This window comes from Aedes aegypti, chromosome 2 (assembly GCF_002204515.2).
Source record: "Aedes aegypti strain LVP_AGWG chromosome 2, AaegL5.0 Primary Assembly, whole genome shotgun sequence".
Classification (NCBI taxonomy): domain Eukaryota; kingdom Metazoa; phylum Arthropoda; class Insecta; order Diptera; family Culicidae; genus Aedes; species Aedes aegypti.
Genome location: NC_035108.1, coordinates 432,821,681 through 432,840,048, shown reverse-complemented (window position 1 = coordinate 432,840,048; position 18,368 = coordinate 432,821,681). Strand labels below are relative to the sequence as shown.

Genomic DNA, 18,368 nt, shown 5'->3' with positions numbered 1-18,368 from the left:
AAACAGGAAACAAAAATAACTAAAAGAAACAAGAACCAGGAAATCCTTCGAGGGTTTTTTGTACACATTCCTCAGCGAATCTAATCAGACATTTTTATAAAGACACTTAAAATAATTTCTCGTAACCATGATTTTTAAAGGATACCAGCAGGACACTTGAGATTTCCCCGAAAAATAGAAAAAAAAAACCTGTTGACAGTATCGAACTTTTTAACTTTTTTAGAGATAAATCTGGATTTACATAGAATTTCTTCCAAGATTTTCTTTAAAGACTTCTATAAAAACTTAAGTAAGCATTTTTTAACAATGCTTCCAAAACTTACTCTAGAGAAGTGGCCATCAAACTACGGTCCGCGCGACAGTTTTAAACATGAAGTGGCCCGCGTGTTGAAGATTCTAGCAATCATGGCTAGATTTTCTGTGAATGTCGATCATTATACTAGTTTTAGCAGTAATCCATGGTGAACCAATTGAATTTTAAGCTCTTGGACAGAACTGAAATATATCTGAGCAAATTTTTCTCAATTATTTATGATTTTTATTATCTGAAATGCAAGGCTAGATTGACCTCGAATAGATACACCAGGCACGAAGAGCGCATTTTTTTATTACTACGAATCTCGATGTCATCCTAGATCCAAAGATGAAATTGAAGAATATATGTTTGGATTGACATTATCTGATTGATTGAATTGAAACACAATCACACTTTTTTTCTAACAACTTGCATATGTGCTCCAAATGTTGAAGTGGACTCCGGAGTTCTAAAAAATGTCTCCAATAAACAAAACTGTAATGTTTGATAATGTTTTTTTTTGTGCTGACATTTTTCTGTGTAAGTAACTTTTTTTTTCAAAAACTGTTGTTTTTTACTGGTAGTAGTATGGCAAATCTCTGATGTTTTTCGTTTAGGTTTTCTCCAAGAATGCAATGAAGAATTCATACGAGAATAGTTTAGGAATTACTTCAGAGATTCCCCAATAGCTTTCTTGACGATTTCCTCCTCATTCAGAAGAGGAATTTTGTTCATCAATTATTGTAAGAAATCCTGACAAAGAAAACCGAAAGGTATTTCTAAAAAAATCTAAATTAATCTCTGACAAAAGTTGTTGTGTAATTGCTACAGTGATGAACTTGGGCAAGGATCTCCCAAGATACTTCTGATCCTTTGAGGAAGTTTCAGAGGATTACTAGGTATAGTTTATACATAATGCAACAGTCATTAGATGGAACCTTGGATAATATTCTGCAGGATTTTTCGATGGGATCCTTGAAAAATTTTGGGCGGGATCTCTGGAGCAATTTATAATGGAATCATCAGAGAAGCTAGTTGAATGTATACTGCAGCATTTGTTGATTGAAACCTTTTATGGACGTTTTAAAGAATCCACTAAAATAACTTGAGAAATCTTTGAAATAATCTGTTAGATTAAAATCTGGAATGAGTACCTAATTAATTGGTGATAAATTTAATTGAAGAGTTCTTGAAAGATTTATGGAGCAATTACTGGAAGAACTCTTGAATGAAGTTTTAAAGGAATTCATGTGGAAAAGGCTTGAATAATTACTGGAAAATTCAAAAAACATAAGTGTATTCCTGTAAAATTCATAGGAAAAATTCTTGACGCTTTTCCTCAAGGAATCTAAGAATACGGTGCCCCGACAGACCGTTATTACGAAAAAAAAATGTTCATCAAAACTGAGTACAGTGATCGATTTCTGAGGTCATTCTACACCTCTGAGCCAATTTTTATAAAAATCGCTAGGAGGACTATCAAAAGAGTATGATTTGAAGATTTTGAATAAAAACTTCAATATAAAAATTACACAATAGCACACATAAACCTAAAAAACGCTCAAAAAGCTAGCCAATCTGTTCTCAAGTAGTACAATTTGCTTAGAATAAGACGCTGATCCTTGGTTCTCTAAACACATTCATTTAAGAACAGAAGCGAAGACTATTAAGCTAATAAAATACGACATACTTCAGTGGGCTGGTTATTTAGTGTGAATGCCGGAAGAAAAAGTTGCAACAATCAGATGAAGGTTATTATACCTTGTTCAGACTACGGAGTTGTACATGATACAACCGTATCATGAAACCCGTTCACACTGGATATTGACCCGACCAGAACCACAAAACAAGATTATAACAAATTCCTATCAACAGCAGTTAAAAATAACAGAACTTGATAAAATTTTGCTATCAAGATGGCTTTGTTCTCAACTTGATATAAGGACTGTTCATTTTATAAAGTGGACACTTTGTTAATGCTATATCTTTTTTATTTATTGATAAAATCGTAATCGGTTTTCTGTGTATCGTTGACCTATTATTCTAAAATGCTATGAAAATATAAAATCTTTGAAAATGCTTTTGGTTGAAGAGCTAAATAGTTTTTCCAAAAACTCTTAAAAAAAGCTGTCCGTCAAAGTTTAACATTATTTTTCGCAAAACAAAAATCCTTATTTTTATGAACAAATTGTATGTTTGTATCCTTTACTATTCTACTAAAGGTAAAGCTTTAAAAATATCAATTTTATTCCACCATTCTATGACATTAGGTAACTTTAGTGATTTACCCATTTATGGCCAAATTTGCTGATACACCATCCTTTCACTCCCAGCAAAAGAGAAAAGTAAAAAGCGTGTTCAAAACTAGTTTGGATTACTAAAGAAACTATATTAGTATAAACGAAAGCTAAATCGTGAGATTAAACCACAGTCTTAAGTATAAATTTTACTGTTTATGGTAGTTTTACTAAAAAGACTCATACTTTTAAAATCATGTACGCATATTTATCGATCTACAGCATATTGTAAACAGTTTTCTCCGAATTTTTCAATTGGTAATCTCAGAATAACATATTATGAAAATAATATGTGGAAAATAAAATCGATTTTATTACAGCAGTGTTGCCAATTTTGATGATTGTCAATGTACTTTGATAGGTCTTCTAAGAATAAAACAATTGTGTTTCTGTTGTGCTTTGAATGTGACGTGGGGACTTACTAAGTAACTCTATGAAGGCGTAAGTTATTTTTCATATTAATACTATATTAGGACTTCCGTCAGGACGTACTTTTACACAAAAAATTCTACTCATATCAATTCCCATCAAATTTAAAAAAAAAAATCTTTAAAAATATACGAGAAAATTGATTTTATTATATCTGTAAAATTGTTGCTCCAAAAATAACTTGATTTTTTCCATCAGGCTTCTGATTGATGATGCTTTCGAAGAACAAGCCTTTTTTGAAAATAGAAAATTTCTTACAATCATTGATTTTGATAACCTCAAAAAATCGACCGATCTAATCGTTGTTCCATAATCGTGTGAAATTTAATTATTTTGGAGAATTTTTACTATCACAACATTGTACAATACTAGTCGAACGATGTGCAAATAACCGATTGAAATTTCATTGATTTATAAGAAAGATACAGCATGCACAAGGTGTCCACTTTATAAAATGAACAGTCCTTATTTTAAGTAACACATTTATAACAACATTTGTTATATTTTTGACATCGCATTTATAAGTTTGTTGCAAACAACATCCGATGTAATAAACAGTAACATAGTTTGCAATAATTTTGTTATTTTGTAACATCCTTGCAACACATTCTGTAATAATTTTGATATAATTGTAACAGGGTTTGTTATATTTTAATTTAATTTGGTGCAAATTTTGTTAGAATTTTTGTAATTTTAACTATTACCGGTACATGTTTTGTAACAACTGGTGATATAAAAAAAATCATATCAGGGGAACACATTCTGTTATAATCTTGTTTCTTCCGTCTGGTCGGGGATATTGTTTGACAGCTAATATTATGATTGAACTTCTTCTCACTATTACCAAATTTTAATGATTACTATTTTTTTGCCAAAAGCTGTAAGTCCGGGAGTTCCTCTAGGAATGTTTTTTTTTTCTAAAATTATCCAACTCCAATTGTTTATCGAAAAAGTTCGTACCGGTAGTTTCTCCGGCAGTTCCTTCTGGTAGTGTTTCTATGAGATTCCTCCGAAAGTTCTTAAAGGAAATTCCTCCAGGAAGTTCCTTCGAGTAGTTCTTTTGGTATGTTTCTTTGGAACTGTAATTTCCTTTGGAATTTTAGACATTCGTTCGAAATTTCCTTTGCGACTTCCATTGGAATTTCCTTAAGAATCTTCTTTGAAATTTCCTTCGGAATTTTAATTGGAAGTTCCTTTCAAATTTTCTTTGGAGTATCCTTCGAAATCCCCTGTAGTTTTTTTAGATTTGTCTTTCGACATGCCTTTGGAGTTTTCTTTTGGATTTCCTTTGGATTTTGTTTAGTTCGGGATTTCCTTCTGAATTTCTTTCGTATTTTCCTTTGGAATTTCTTGTGTCCTTGGAATTTCCTTCGGAATTTTCTTTGGAATTTCCATCGAAATTCGGAATTTCTTGTAGTTTTTTTTTCTCAGATTTTTTCAACATGCCTCTAAAATTTCCTTTGGATTTCCCTTCGGCATTTCTATAGAATTTCCTTTACATTCGAAATTTCCTTCGGAATATCCTTAAGAATTTTCTTTGAAATATCCTTTGGAATTTCCATCGAAGGTTTCCTTAGAAATATCATTTGCAGTATCCTCCGGAATTCCCTTCGAAATTTCCTTCAAAATTTCTTTGGAATTTCCGCCGAAATCCTCTTTCGAATTTATTTCTGAATTTCTTCCGGAATTCCCTTTGGAATTTATTTTGCCTTCAGAATTTCCTTCTGAATTTGCTTTGGGAATTCCTTCAGAATCTTTGGAATTTCCATCGGAATTTCCTATGAAATATCCATGGAGTTTTCTCTTGTTGTCCTTCGAAATTTATTTGGAATTTCCTTCTAAATCTCTCTCAGAATTTGCTTCGGAATTTCTTTTGTCTTGAGAATTTCCTTCGGAACTTCCTTCAGAATTTTTTTTTTGAAATTTCATTTGGAATTTCCATCGGAATTTATTTTGAAATTTTCTTTGAAGTTTCCTTTGGAATTTTCTTTGCAATTTCTTTGGAATGTTCTTTGAAATTTGTTTGGAATTTAATTCTGAAATTCCTCTGGAATTTCTTTTGTCTTTAAAAATTCCTTCGGAACATCCTTCTGGATTTTCTTTAAAATTTCCTTCATTAGAAATTTCTTTCCTTATTGATTTTCGGTGAAATTTCTTTTGGAATTTTCGTTGGATTTTCCTTCGGAATTTCCATCGGAATTGCTTAGGAATTTGTATTGGAATTATCTTTGGAATTTCCTTTGGAATTTCCTTTGGATTTTGCATCGGCATTTCCATCGGGATTCTCTTCGATATTTCCTTGGGAACTTTCATAGGAAATTACGAAGAAAATTCCAAAGATAATTCCAATACAAATTTCTAAGCAATTCCGATGGAAAATCCAACGAAAATTCCAAAAGAAATTTCACCGAAAATCAATAAGGAAAGAAATTTCTAATGAAGGAAATTTTAAAGAAAATCCAGAAGGATGTTCCGAAGGAATTTTTAAAGACAAAAGAAATTCCAGAGGAATTTCAGAATTAAATTCCAAACAAATTTCAAAGAACATTCCAAAGAAATTGCAAAGAAAATTCCAAAGGAAACTTCAAAGAAAATTTCAAAATAAATTCCGATGGAAATTCCAAATGAAATTTCAAAAAAAAAATTCTGAAGGAAGTTCCGAAGGAAATTCTCAAGACAAAAGAAATTCCGAAGCAAATTCTGAGAGAGATTTAGAAGGAAATTCCAAATAAATTTCGAAGGACAACAAGAGAAAACTCCATGGATATTTCATAGGAAATTCCGATGGAAATTCCAAAGATTCTGAAGGAATTCCCAAAGCAAATTCAGAAGGAAATTCTGAAGGCAAAATAAATTCCAAAGGGAATTCCGGAAGAAATTCAGAAATAAATTCGAAAGAGGATTTCGGCGGAAATTCCAAAGAAATTTTGAAGGAAATTTCGAAGGGAATTCCGGAGGATACTGCAAATGATATTTCTAAGGAAACCTTCGATGGAAATTCCAAAGGATATTTCAAAGAAAATTCTTAAGGATATTCCGAAGGAAATTTCGAATGTAAAGGAAATTCTATAGAAATGCCGAAGGGAAATCCAAAGGAAATTTTAGAGGCATGTTGAAAAAATCTGAGAAAAAAAACTACAAGAAATTCCGAATTTCGATGGAAATTCCAAAGAAAATTCCGAAGGAAATTCCAAGGACGCAAGAAATTCCAAAGGAAAATACGAAAGAAATTCAGAAGGAAATCCCGAACTAAACAAAATCCAAAGGAAATCCAAAAGAAAACTCCAAAGGCATGTCGAAAGACAAATCTAAAAAAACTACAGGGGATTTCGAAGGAAACTCCAAAGAAAATTTGGAAGGAACTTCCAATTAAAATTCCGAAGGAAATTTCAAAGAAAATTCTTAAGGAAATTCCAAAGGAAGTTGCAAAGGGAATTTCGAACGAATGTCTAAAATTCCAAAGGAAATTACAGTTCCAAAGAAACATACCAAAAGAACTACTCGAAGGAACTTCCTGGAGGAATTTCCTTTAAGAACTTTCGGAGGAATCTCATAGAAACACTACCAGAAGGAACTGCCGGAGAAACTACCGGTACGAACTTTTTCGATAAACAATTGGAGTTGGATAATTTTAGAAAAAAAAAACATTCCTAGAGGAACTTCCGGACTTACAGCTTTTGGCAAAAAGATAGTAATCATTAAAATTTGCTAATAGTGAGAAGAAGTTCAACCATAATATCAGCTGTCAAACAATATCCCCGACCAGACGGAAGAAACAAGATTATAACAGAATGTGTTCCCCTGATATGATTTTTTTATATCACCAGTTGTTACAAAACATGTCCCGGTAATAGTTAAAATAACAAAAACTCTAACAAAATTTGCACCAAATTAAATTAAAATATAACAAACCCTGTTACAATTATTTCAAAATTATTACAGAATGTGTTGCAAGGATGTTACAAAATAACAAAATTATTGCAAACTATGTTACTGTTTATGACATCGGATGTTGTTTGCAACAAACTTATAAATGCGATGTCAAAAATATAACAAATGTTGTTATAAATGTGTTACTTAAAATATATCAAGTTGAGAACAAAGCCATCTTGATAGCAAAATTTTATCAATTTCTGTTATTTTTAACTGCTGTTGATAGGAATTAGTTATAATCTTGTTATGTGGTTCTGGTCGGGTCAATATCCAGTGTGAACGGGTTTCATGATACAGTTTTATCATGTACAACTCCGTAGTTTGAACAAGGTATAATAACCTTCAACTGATTGTTGCAACTTTTCCTTCCGGTATTCACACTAAATGACCAGCCCACTGAAGTATGCCGTATATATTGGCTTAATAGTCTTCGCTTCTGTATATAAATGAATGTGTTTAGAGAACCAAGTATCAGCGTCTTATTCAAAGCAAATTGTACTACTTGAGAACAGATTGGCTAGCTTTTTGAGCGTTTTTTAGGTTTATGTGTGCTATTGTGTAATTTTTATATTGAAATTTTTATTCAAAATCTTCAAATCATACTTTTTTGATAGTCCTCCTAGCGATTTTTATAAAAATTGGCTCAGAGGTGTAGAATGACCTCAGAAATCGATCACTGTACTCAGTTTTGATGAACAATTTTTTTTTCGTAATAACGGTCTGTCGGGGCACCGTATTCTTAGATTCCTTGAGGAAAAGCGTCAAGAATTTTTCCTATGAATTTTACAGGAATACACTTATGTTTTTTGAATTTTCCAGTAATTATTCAAGCCTTTTCCACATGAATTCCTGTAAAACTTCATTCAAGAGTTCTTCCAGTAATTGCTCCATAAATTCCTTCAGGGATTGTTCTTGAAAATCTTTCAAGAACTCTGCAATTAAATGTATCACCAATTAATTAGGTACTCATTCCAGATTTTAATCTAACAGATTATTTCAAAGATTTCTCAAGTTATTTTAGTGGATTCTTTAAAACGTCCAAAAAAAGGTTTCAATCAGCATATGCTGCAGTATACATTCAACTCATTCTGTCGAAAGTGCTTGACGCGATCGGACGGGTTCTCGCTATCGTCCCAAGTAGTTATTGCTTCTGACTACCTATTGTTATAACTTGCTTTGTTTGGTGCTCCGCCACCTGGACATTTTAATTTGTGCAGTAGTGAGAGTGTTTGGTAGTGGTATATAGAGAAGATCGTTGGTGCTTCTATTGGTGTGAACATCGTGAAACAAAGGGATTCAATCCCTATATAAAACGTGAGATGAGCCACAAAAAGCCTCCGGATGACCCGGCTGGAACAAAATTACCAGGTTGGATGCGATCGAGTGATGATATAGGACAGACATGTGCGTTGATGATGCGTTTGAAGGAGGATCCTAAAACAAATACCATCAACAATCCCATACTTTCAACGAAAGCGTTCGTCATCAGGGCTACAGTACAAGCAGCGATCGGATTGGAACAAATGAAAAAACTGTCAACGACAAAAGAGGCACGTGGTACTCGCTACATACTGCGCACCGAATCAATCAGCGTCCGCAATGCTCTGTTGAAAATCGAGAAACTAATTGACGATACACCTGTCGAGGTTGTTTTTCATCCTACTCTAAACGTGTCTTGTGGTGTTGTCTACGACCCTGATACGGTTAATTGCACAGAAGAGCTCCTCCTTGAAGAACTTTCATCTCAAGGAGTGGTACATGTTCGTCGAATTCGTAAGCGCGATGGTGATAACTTCAAAAATCTCCCACTGTTAGTGCTATCATTTTCCACTACACAAGTTCCGGATTTCATCTACATTGGTCTGATTCGAGTCAAGGTAAGAGTTTATTATCCGTCTCCTCTGCTCTGCTTCCGATGTGGGACATATGGGCATTCCAAGAAGAACTGTGATCCATCAAAGTTCGAAGCAACCTGTCTTCGCTGTTCTCAGCAACATGGTGCTGACGACCCTGCTCCTTGTCGAAGAGATCCTTACTGTAAGCAATGTAAAGGTACCCACGTGATTAGCTCGCGAGATTGTTCGGTTTACAAAAACGAAGAAAAGATAATCAAGATTAAGGTTGATCAGGGTTTGTCATTCGGAGAAGCACGATCTTTGTTTAACAGCAACTCTAACTCCTATTCGGCAGTTACAAAGCAACCCACTGAAGATGAGAAAGATCGCCTCATAACTCATCTACGCAAGGAGGTGGAGGTACTTAGAAAGCTTGTTGAGAACTTGCGCTCTAAAGATAATGAACCGAAAATCGATGAATCTACGCTAACCAAGACTAACACTCGCCCTGAAAAAAACCCTAAACAAATATGTCCGATAACTGAGCCGAATCTGAATAACAGCAATCACGACAAGCATATCAAAAGCAATGGTAACAAAAAGAGTGGAAAAACTTCTACTACCGAACTAAAAATGGATTATGATCAATTAAGTAATAAAAGAAAATCCGAAAGAAATCTGATGTCCCCTCCGAATTCACCAAACTCGAAGAAAACTCCGACTAAGCAAAACCACGCAAAATCTCTTTCACCTCCACGATCTCCCTCAATTTTCGCCGACTTTTCAGATGACTCAATATAAACGAAAATTGGGGTCATCCAACTCCAAACGTTAACATCTCACAAAAGATTTTAAAAATAAATTTGAATTCACGCCCAAAAACATATGCCATGACTCTGAAATGGAAAAGGACCCCGATTATGAATCTCGCTTGATACCACGCACCGAAAATTCCTCTATAAATTGCGAAACACATTCTTCTCTGCCCATAGCGGGCATGCGGTGTGGGGAGGGAGAGATGAAAGTAACCTCCCCCCTCCTGATCGAAGGAGTGAACGCCTGGGGGAACAAGGAAAGAACCTGTTCAAGTTGCTTTCCTAAAACGTTCTCCTGGGGTTCGGCCGAACCAAATTGCAACGCATTACCTGCACCTGCTTTGACGGACTCTTTCATCTACGACTGCTTCTATCGACAACATCAAATGCCAACTCATAGCCGACATCAAACCTCAGATCCATCCAAGGATAACCAAAGACGAGCTACGATAGAAACCTGCTGCAGTATTCCGCCAGACCGTGATTCGCCAAGTGCGAAGCATTCCACGCTGACCCTGACCGGGGATGTTCCGGGATTGCCCGATGAGCCCTCGGCGGCAGTCAGCGTGGACAACCCCTCTCCACAGGCAAGTAGCACATCTTCGAATTTTTTACTCCGAGCAGATCACTCTCCCGTTTCGAAACGTTTTTCAGACTCATCTACCAATGGAAACTCCACTTCTCGAAACATGGTTCGAAAAAAAGTCTGGTTCCAATGGAATATTCGCGGGTTGTGGAGCAACCACGCGGAACTTCGTCAAATTATAGAACTTAACCCACCGTTAGCTATAGGGCTTCAAGAGCTGAAAACCAATAGAACGGAAAACATCCTCAAAGGGTTATATGACTGGAATATTGCCGACAGAAACATTGCTAATGGCGCTGGGTATGCTGGCTTAGGTATCCTGAAGAACATTCCGCATCAATTCATTCAATTACCTACAACAATCCCTATCTGTGCTGCAATCCTTGGCTCTCCTTATAATATTACCGTTGTATCCGTTTACTTCCCGATTGGAGCATCTAACAGCGAAATCATTAACAACTTGAACCTCCTGATGAAACACGGTAAACCGCCGTATCTCATTGGTGGGGATTTCAACGCCGCTCACGAGGCCTGGGGTAGTTCCAGGTCTACATCGAGAGGACGTTCCCTGCTCAATTGGATCGTCGACAACAATATGCTAGTTCTTAACGATGGATCCCCAACATTCGTCAGCGGCTCACACGGAACATTCACTGCGATTGATGTTACGATCGCATCGAACTGCCTTGCTCCCAGACTTTTCTGGGAGTCTAGCAAGGACACGGGAGGGAGCGATCATATGTATTTATCGACATTCCTCGACATTGTGAACACAAACATGAAAAAACCTAGACGATGGATATATGATAACGCAGACTGGTCATCATTTCAAAAGGATTTTGACAATTCGTTGGAACAAGACGCAAATTATTCCATAGAACTCCTCTCAAACAAAATTTTCGATGCCGCTGAAAAATCTATTCCTCGGACATCCGGAAACATTGGTAGAAAAGCTATGATATGGTGGAATAATGAAGTGAATGATGCTGTTAAGAAAAGAAGGAAAGCTTTGAGAAAACTGAAAAAACTTCCCGTTGAAAATTCGGAAAGGCCTCGTGCACTTAGGGAATTTCAATTGGCAAGAGCTCTGGCCAGGAAAACAATTAATGAATCTAAGGCAGATTCATGGAAACGTTTTTGTGAAAGCTTTACACCAAACACAAACATAAAACTAATGTGGGAAAACTACGGAAGATTGTGTGGTAAAATCAAAAGAAGCGATATCAGTTTGATTATTGATGGAGAACATATATCGGATCCTAACAATGTCGCGAATATCCTCGCTGACAAATTTGAAGAAAATAGTGCTGACCGATTTGAAATCGATTCTTTATCAAGTAATGATGATTATGACGATTATTACTCAGAAGAAACTCACTCACTCCGGTCAACTAACCCAGATTCTCCATTAGATGAGGATTTTTCTATAGCAGAGCTTATGGATGCTTTAAAAGCTGCTAAGGGGCAATCCGTTGGAGACGACTTGATTGGTTATCCCATGATCAACAACCTATCAATGAATGGTAAGTTTGCACTTCTTAAGGCATACAACGATATTTGGGCAGAAGGACGTTTTCCTGAGGACTGGAAAAAAGCAATTGTTGTTCCTATTCCAAAATCAGAATCAGTTTATCGTGCAGCAGATGGTTTTCGTCCAATATCTTTACTCAGTTGCGTCAGCAAAGTGTATGAACGAATGGTTAATAGGCGACTTGTCAACTTCCTTGAAAGTGAAGGTTTTCTGCACCCCAATCAACATGCCTTTCGTTCTGGTAAAGGTACTGGAACCTATTTTGCACAATTTAGAGAAATAATTGAGAATGCCCTCCGAAATGATCAGCACTGTGATGTTGCCATTCTGGACATCAAGAAAGCGTATGATCAGGCATGGCGTCCACACATAATGAAGAACATCAGAGACTTAAATGTCGGAACAAGAATGACAGCTTGTATAGAGAGTTTCTTGAATGAACGAGAGTTTCAGGTAACAATTGGAGATCACCGGAGTTCAGTTCGAATGCAAACCAATGGTGTCCCGCAAGGCTCTGTGTTGGCCGTAACTTGCTATTGAAAATGTGAGAATTTCCTTCAAAATTTTCCTCCGGAAATAGGAACTCCTTTGGAACTTCCTGCACTGATTTCTTTCGAAATTCGGAACTTTCAATGAAATTTCCATTACAAATTTCCTCGGCATTTCCTTTGAAATTTATTTCGGAATTTTCTTTGGAATTTTCTTCGGAATATCTTTTGGATATTCTTTCGGCATTCCCATCGAAATTTTTTTTTGAACTTCTTTCGCAATTTCTTTTGGAATTTTATTCGGACTATCCTTTGTATTTTCCTTCGCCATTTACAACGGAATTGCTTTTGGAATTCCCGTAGGAATTTCCTGCAGAATTTTCTGTGAAATTTCCGTCAGAATTAAAAATTTTCTTCGGAGTTTTTACGGAATTTCTTTTGAAATTATCTTTTTCCTTTGGAACATCCTGCAAAATTTCTTATGATTTTTTTTCAAATTTCCTTTGGTTTTCCTTCGGCATTTCCATTGGAATTTCCTTCGTGATTAGGTACTCCTTTTGAACTTCCATCGGAACACCCATGATTTCCTTCGGAATTTTCTTTGAATTTTCCTTTAGAATTTCCATTGGGATTTCTTTTCAGGTATTCCTTTGGAGTTTCTCGAAGGAACTTGCTTCGGAAAGTTTCTAGGAATTTTTTTCAGAAAATGGTCTAGGCTCTAGGGTTTCATCCAAGAGTTTCCAGGTGGAGAAATTCCAAAAAGAACGGTTGAAAAAATCCTTTGCAAAATTTTAGGAGAAGTTTTCGAAGGAATTCCTGGGAAAATCCCTGTAGAAACCCTGAAAAAGTATTTACGGAGTAATTCTTGGTGGATTTTTTGAGGAATTTCCGGCACAGTTCCTTGAAAAATGGTGGAGGGATTCCTGAAGGAGAGTAGAAATGAATCCCTAGAGTAATTCATGGAATAATTTACGTAAGAACCCATTAAGAAATATCTGGTGAAAATTCTAGGATTTTCCTGGAACATAAAGACAATTTTGTGGAGGTACTTCAAGTGGAATGCAATGAGTCTTTTTCTTCTTCTTCTTCTTCTTGGTATAAACGTCCTCACTGGGACAGAGCCTGCTTCTCAGCGTAGTGTTCTTATGAGCACTTCCACAGTTATTAACTGAGAGCTTTCTTTGCCAAAGCTGCCATTTTCGCATTCGTATATCGTGTGGCAGGTACGATTATACTCTATGCCCAAGGAAGTCGAGGAAATTCCCATTACGAAAAGATCCTGGACCGACCGGGAATCGAACCCAGACACCTTCAGCATGGTTTTGCTTTGTAGCCGCGGACTCTAACCACACGGCTAAGGAAGGCGAATTTCCCGAAAAAGTTCTGAAGGAATTCCAAAAAAATCCTGAATACGAAAAAACTTCCTGAAAGGAGGAACTTTCAAAAAAAAAAAATTCCAAAGGAAATTCAAAAGTAATTTCAAAAGAAATCAGAAAAAAATTCCGACAATTCCGAAGAAAATTCCTAGGTAAAATTCATTGGAAATAGTAATAGAAATTTAAATGGAAATTCTAAAGAAAATTTCGATGCAAATTTCAAAGGAAATTACAAAATAAATTCAGAAGAATTTCCAAAGAAAATTCTGAAGGAATTCCAAAGGAACTACCGAAAGAATTTTCAATGGTAAGTCTAAGATATTTCGAAGAAAAATCTATAACAAATTCCAAAAGAAATCCTTAAATGAAATTCCGATGAAAAATCCTAAGGAAATTCCAAAAAAGTTCCAAACGAATTTCCAAGCGAATTTCCGAACGAAGTTCCAAAGGAAATTCCTGTGTTGATTCAAAAGGAAATTTCAAAGGAAATTCAAGTGAAAATTTCGTATGAAATTCTAGAAAGAAATTACAAAGAAAATTCAGAAAGAAATTCAAAACGAAATTCTGAAAAAATTGAAGGTAATTCCGAGGAAAATACCTATTGAAATTTCAATTAAATTAGCAAAGGGAATTTTAATGGAAATTCTAATCGAAATTCCTAAAGGAATTTTGATAGAAATTCCGGAAGACATTCCAAAGGAAATTCCAAGGGAATTTTCGAAGGTTATTCCAAAAAAATATGTAAGAAAATTTCGAACAAAATTCCAATTCAGAAGAAATTTCAAAGGAAATTCAGAACTAAATTTCAAAGGATTTTCCGAAACAAATTCCAAAGTTAATTTCGAAAAACATTTTTCAAGGAAATTTCGAAGAAAAATTCCTAAAGGAATTTTAATGGAAATTCCAAAAGAAATTACAATAGAAATTCTAAAGGAAATTCCGAAAAAATTCCAAAAGGAATATCAAAGGAAATTCTGAATGGATTTCTAAAGGAAATTTCGAGTGAACTTCAAAACGAATCTCCGATGCATATTTCAAAGGTAAATCCGAAGGAAATTGCGTGAAATTCCAATGAAGATGCAATGGAATTTCCTAAGGAAATTATGATGAATTTCTTCCGGTTTCATAAATGTGCTGAAGAATTTTTGTTATAACTTCTAATGAAATTTCCAGAAGAATTATGTGGGAATGCTTGGAAAAGAATCCTTGAAGGAGTTTATGGAGAAAAAATACTGGGTATAATTCCTATTTCGTTTTCACAAAATGCCCGGTGTAATTCCTGAAGGAAATCTCAGATGATATTCTGTAGGAATTACCAAAAGAGAAGGAAGAATTCCCACAAACGAATTTGGATTAAACAGACTTGAGTTGTCATAGCCACGTCCTTGCTACCGTTTACGATTGTGATGCTTTATGACGAACTTTGGTAGTTGTTTGAAGCTGAGAAGTAATACACTTCCCAATGCCCCAGGAGCACTCAACCCCGACGAGGAAGTAACGCATTTGTTCCTTTTCTGCTCGATTGTGCCACTCCCTCCGAAGAAATTGTTTTCTTAACATTATCGAAATTGTAAGCAATTTAACCGCAATTTAATTTCAGGCTCTTCACTCACTTTTTCCACGCCGATAATCAAACACCGTAACAGACATGAGGTTTCCACACCCGATGAAAGGGTACCACACGAAAGGATCCCTCTTTCCTTTTGAGTTTTGTGGAGGGTGTCTTCGTTGCGTTTGAGTGGAAGTAGAAAAAAAAATTGAGGGATGACGAGCGCCACAGGATCATTGCTTGAGACATAAAAAGCGATTTAATTACTGCTAATTTATGCACTGTTTCAATACTCCATCGAGTTCCAACGTCGGAGGACATATGCTACCATCAACGGTGTTTTCCAGCAACGATCGGTGTAGTTTGAGGTTTTTCTATCTCAAATGTTTGCCTGCAAAGTACAGCAAACGAAACGATGTTTGGAACTGTATTGTTTTTCCAATGTCAATTGAGTTTGAGTGATTCTGGTTTGTGCCTCTCCTCGTGGGACGTGACAGGGGACGAATTTTTCGAACGAAGTGACAGTATTCGTTTCACGTTTGTCTGATTGAACGAATCCCTCTGTTTGATCTAGGAATTTAAATAATCATTTTTTCCCGATACGTATCGAGCCCGGGAAAGGATGCCTCGCTAGGCCACGACGCAAAGCCTATTTACATATTTGAGAGGAAATTTATCAGCTGCCGACATCGTCACAAAAACCGACGAGTTGAGTGAAAAAAATTATGAGTCGAAGTGACAGAAAAAAAATCAATAACTACGTTCAAACGAGAGTACAGGATCAGTTAGAATTCAGCCCCTACTTTAGACAATAGGGAAATGGTAACAGATTGGGTTTTGCGGTTTGACTCCCTGTGAAAAGTTAGGTGGAATGCTATTCAACTTTTTTTTTTAATTAAAATAAAACTACCATACGCATTTTTGAGTACTCTTCAGTGCTGTAATACGCACTTTTTCTGTGCTTCCTTGCCGAGCAACACTACTTGAAGTGCCATTCTTATGTGCCACCAGCAGACGTCGTCAAAGGTGAATGAGTTTTTCTCTGAGGTTGACAAAAATCTGCGCAAAAATCTAGATCAAAAGCAAACGTGGTACCGTAAAATCGAGTATCTCTGATAATGCGGGTAAAATTTGATAGTGCGTTTCCCACAATTTACTAAATGAAATAAAAATTCTGTATATAAGTTAGGCAGAGCGAATACAAAAAAAAGTAGTAGTATAACATACATTGTTAGAATAATCCAAAGTAATCTGTCATATCGTACACTTTAGGTTAACTGTCAGAACTCCAAATCTGAAATACTTCTTGATAACTACAATCGTTACTAAAGATATCAGTTCTTGTTTTAAAAATACAATAGAAAAATTTTCATGAGAGAAATAATCATATTTTCTGCCTAAAAATCTATCAAAGTTCCCCCGTTTAACGGTAGCTCCATTTCAAGAGGGTGGAAAAAATGTACTGCTAGGTACCGAGTCGAGTGGCATCAAAGGCGGCGGTCTCAGAAAACAGCTCACATGGAACTTGACTTTTCTCTCTCTTCTCATCTGACAAGTACCGATTTTATCGCAAACAAGCTTCCAGCAACTTCGCATATTTGAAAGCAATTGACGAAGATGAAGACCGTGCTACGAAAGAGACTTCATCTTCTTCCAGACGAGAAAAAAAGGACTCATTTGTGCTCTGCTTTCTGCACGGAACAGCTGATAGGTGCAATTGTCTCACCAAGAAAGGACCCGTAAGCCATAAGGTTCGGGATGCTGCATCTCGTTAAATGAGGTACATAATTGCTGTAATTCCCAACCAGCAGCGCGTCAAGAAGAATTCCTTGTCGCAAATATTTTTGCATATCCGGTCCATTGTTCCCATTATGGTTTGCCAATGGTTCGTTAAGGATGTGTGCAAGGAGCAAGAACGCATAAATTGCAATTAACGAGAGGCTTGTCGAAGGTGACGCAGTTTTTGAGAAGAACAATTATGGGAGGCTAGGTCGAAACTATTCTGCGAGTAAAATGAAAGCCGTATATTATGTCCAAACTTGCTTGAATGTCGAGTGAACACTCTGAAGTTTTTTTTTTTCTATTTCCTTCATAAGTATCAATTCAAACTGCAGTTCCAGCTTTATCATCATTTAAAATTTTGTTAAACATCAGATAAACTATAAACGATCAGACTATCACTTATTTTATTGGAAATGTTAAACTTAAGTATATGGAATATGAATAAAAATTGAAAATCCTATTTCAGCTGTTGTCGATTTTTGAAAAGGTCAAAACCAATTCCGTGTATATCTAATAAAACATGTAAAAATTCAAAATTGTTGTTGTCTATCCAAAAGTATAGATATTTGACATAAGTGAATTTGAAATGAAATAATTTTATTTATATTATATATACCTGAAAAACTATGATTTCGTGAAATTATCGTATGTGGGGAGAAAACTATCGATTTTTTAGAATTTTACCATTTTGTCAAATGTTTTTTAACACAGCCAAATAAAATTTTAAACAAACATTCTTGTGAATCGTCTTAGATACAATGTACTTGAGCTCACCACATCAAAGGATTTTGAAAAAAAAATTCTTTACTAGTTAAGTTCCAACAAAATATAAAAATAGAGTCTGTGCTGGCCATACCTATAAGTATTGATTTTCTAAAATCAGAAATTTCAATGTAAAAATTTATTTATTTAAACAAAATGTTCACAGGCAGCATTTAAAATGCCCCAGGAAAAATACAAAATATTAAAAATAGTTTGTTTGAAAAAATATTGTTATTCTCGTTATCAAAGTCGTGCCCATACTTTCTGGGACACCCTGTATAACTATAAGGTTACACAAAATAATCAAAGGACACCTAGCAATGATTACATAAATCACCGCCACCCTAGCAAGAAAAATGTAACTTTGACATCGCATTTCTTATGAAAAATCTTACCCCGTTTGGTGTTCCCACATTTGATATTTGCATTTCAGGGTCTACTTGTGGAAATGCAGAGGACTCCTCGGCTTCCATAAAGCAAGTAATACGTCAACATTTCCCTCCCATCCCTAAATTGACCTGCATTCGGACGCAGCCAGTACCGTTATTGTTTGTTATAATAATGAGAGCACCAGTACTTGCGAGCGGTCGATCATTCTCATTTATTGAAGGGATTATTAGAGTATGTTTAGGAAAATTGCAAAGTATGTGTAATACTTAGTTTTTTTCAAAATGTAAATCTTGATGCAGT

General features: G+C 35.5%; 1 protein-coding gene and 1 long non-coding RNA gene across 2 annotated transcripts in view; one reads left to right on the top strand and one right to left on the bottom strand.

The window, feature by feature from the left end:
• LOC5575569 (centaurin-gamma-1A) overlaps positions 1 to 18,368 on the bottom strand; it is a 649,196-nt gene that overhangs the window by 421,726 nt on the left and 209,102 nt on the right. The gene's annotated exons all lie outside the window — the stretch shown is intronic.
• Positions 16,540 to 17,376, top strand: LOC110677099. Its single transcript, XR_002500940.1, has 2 exons — positions 16,540 to 17,093; positions 17,125 to 17,376. It is a non-coding gene; the product is annotated as an uncharacterized LOC110677099 (long non-coding RNA).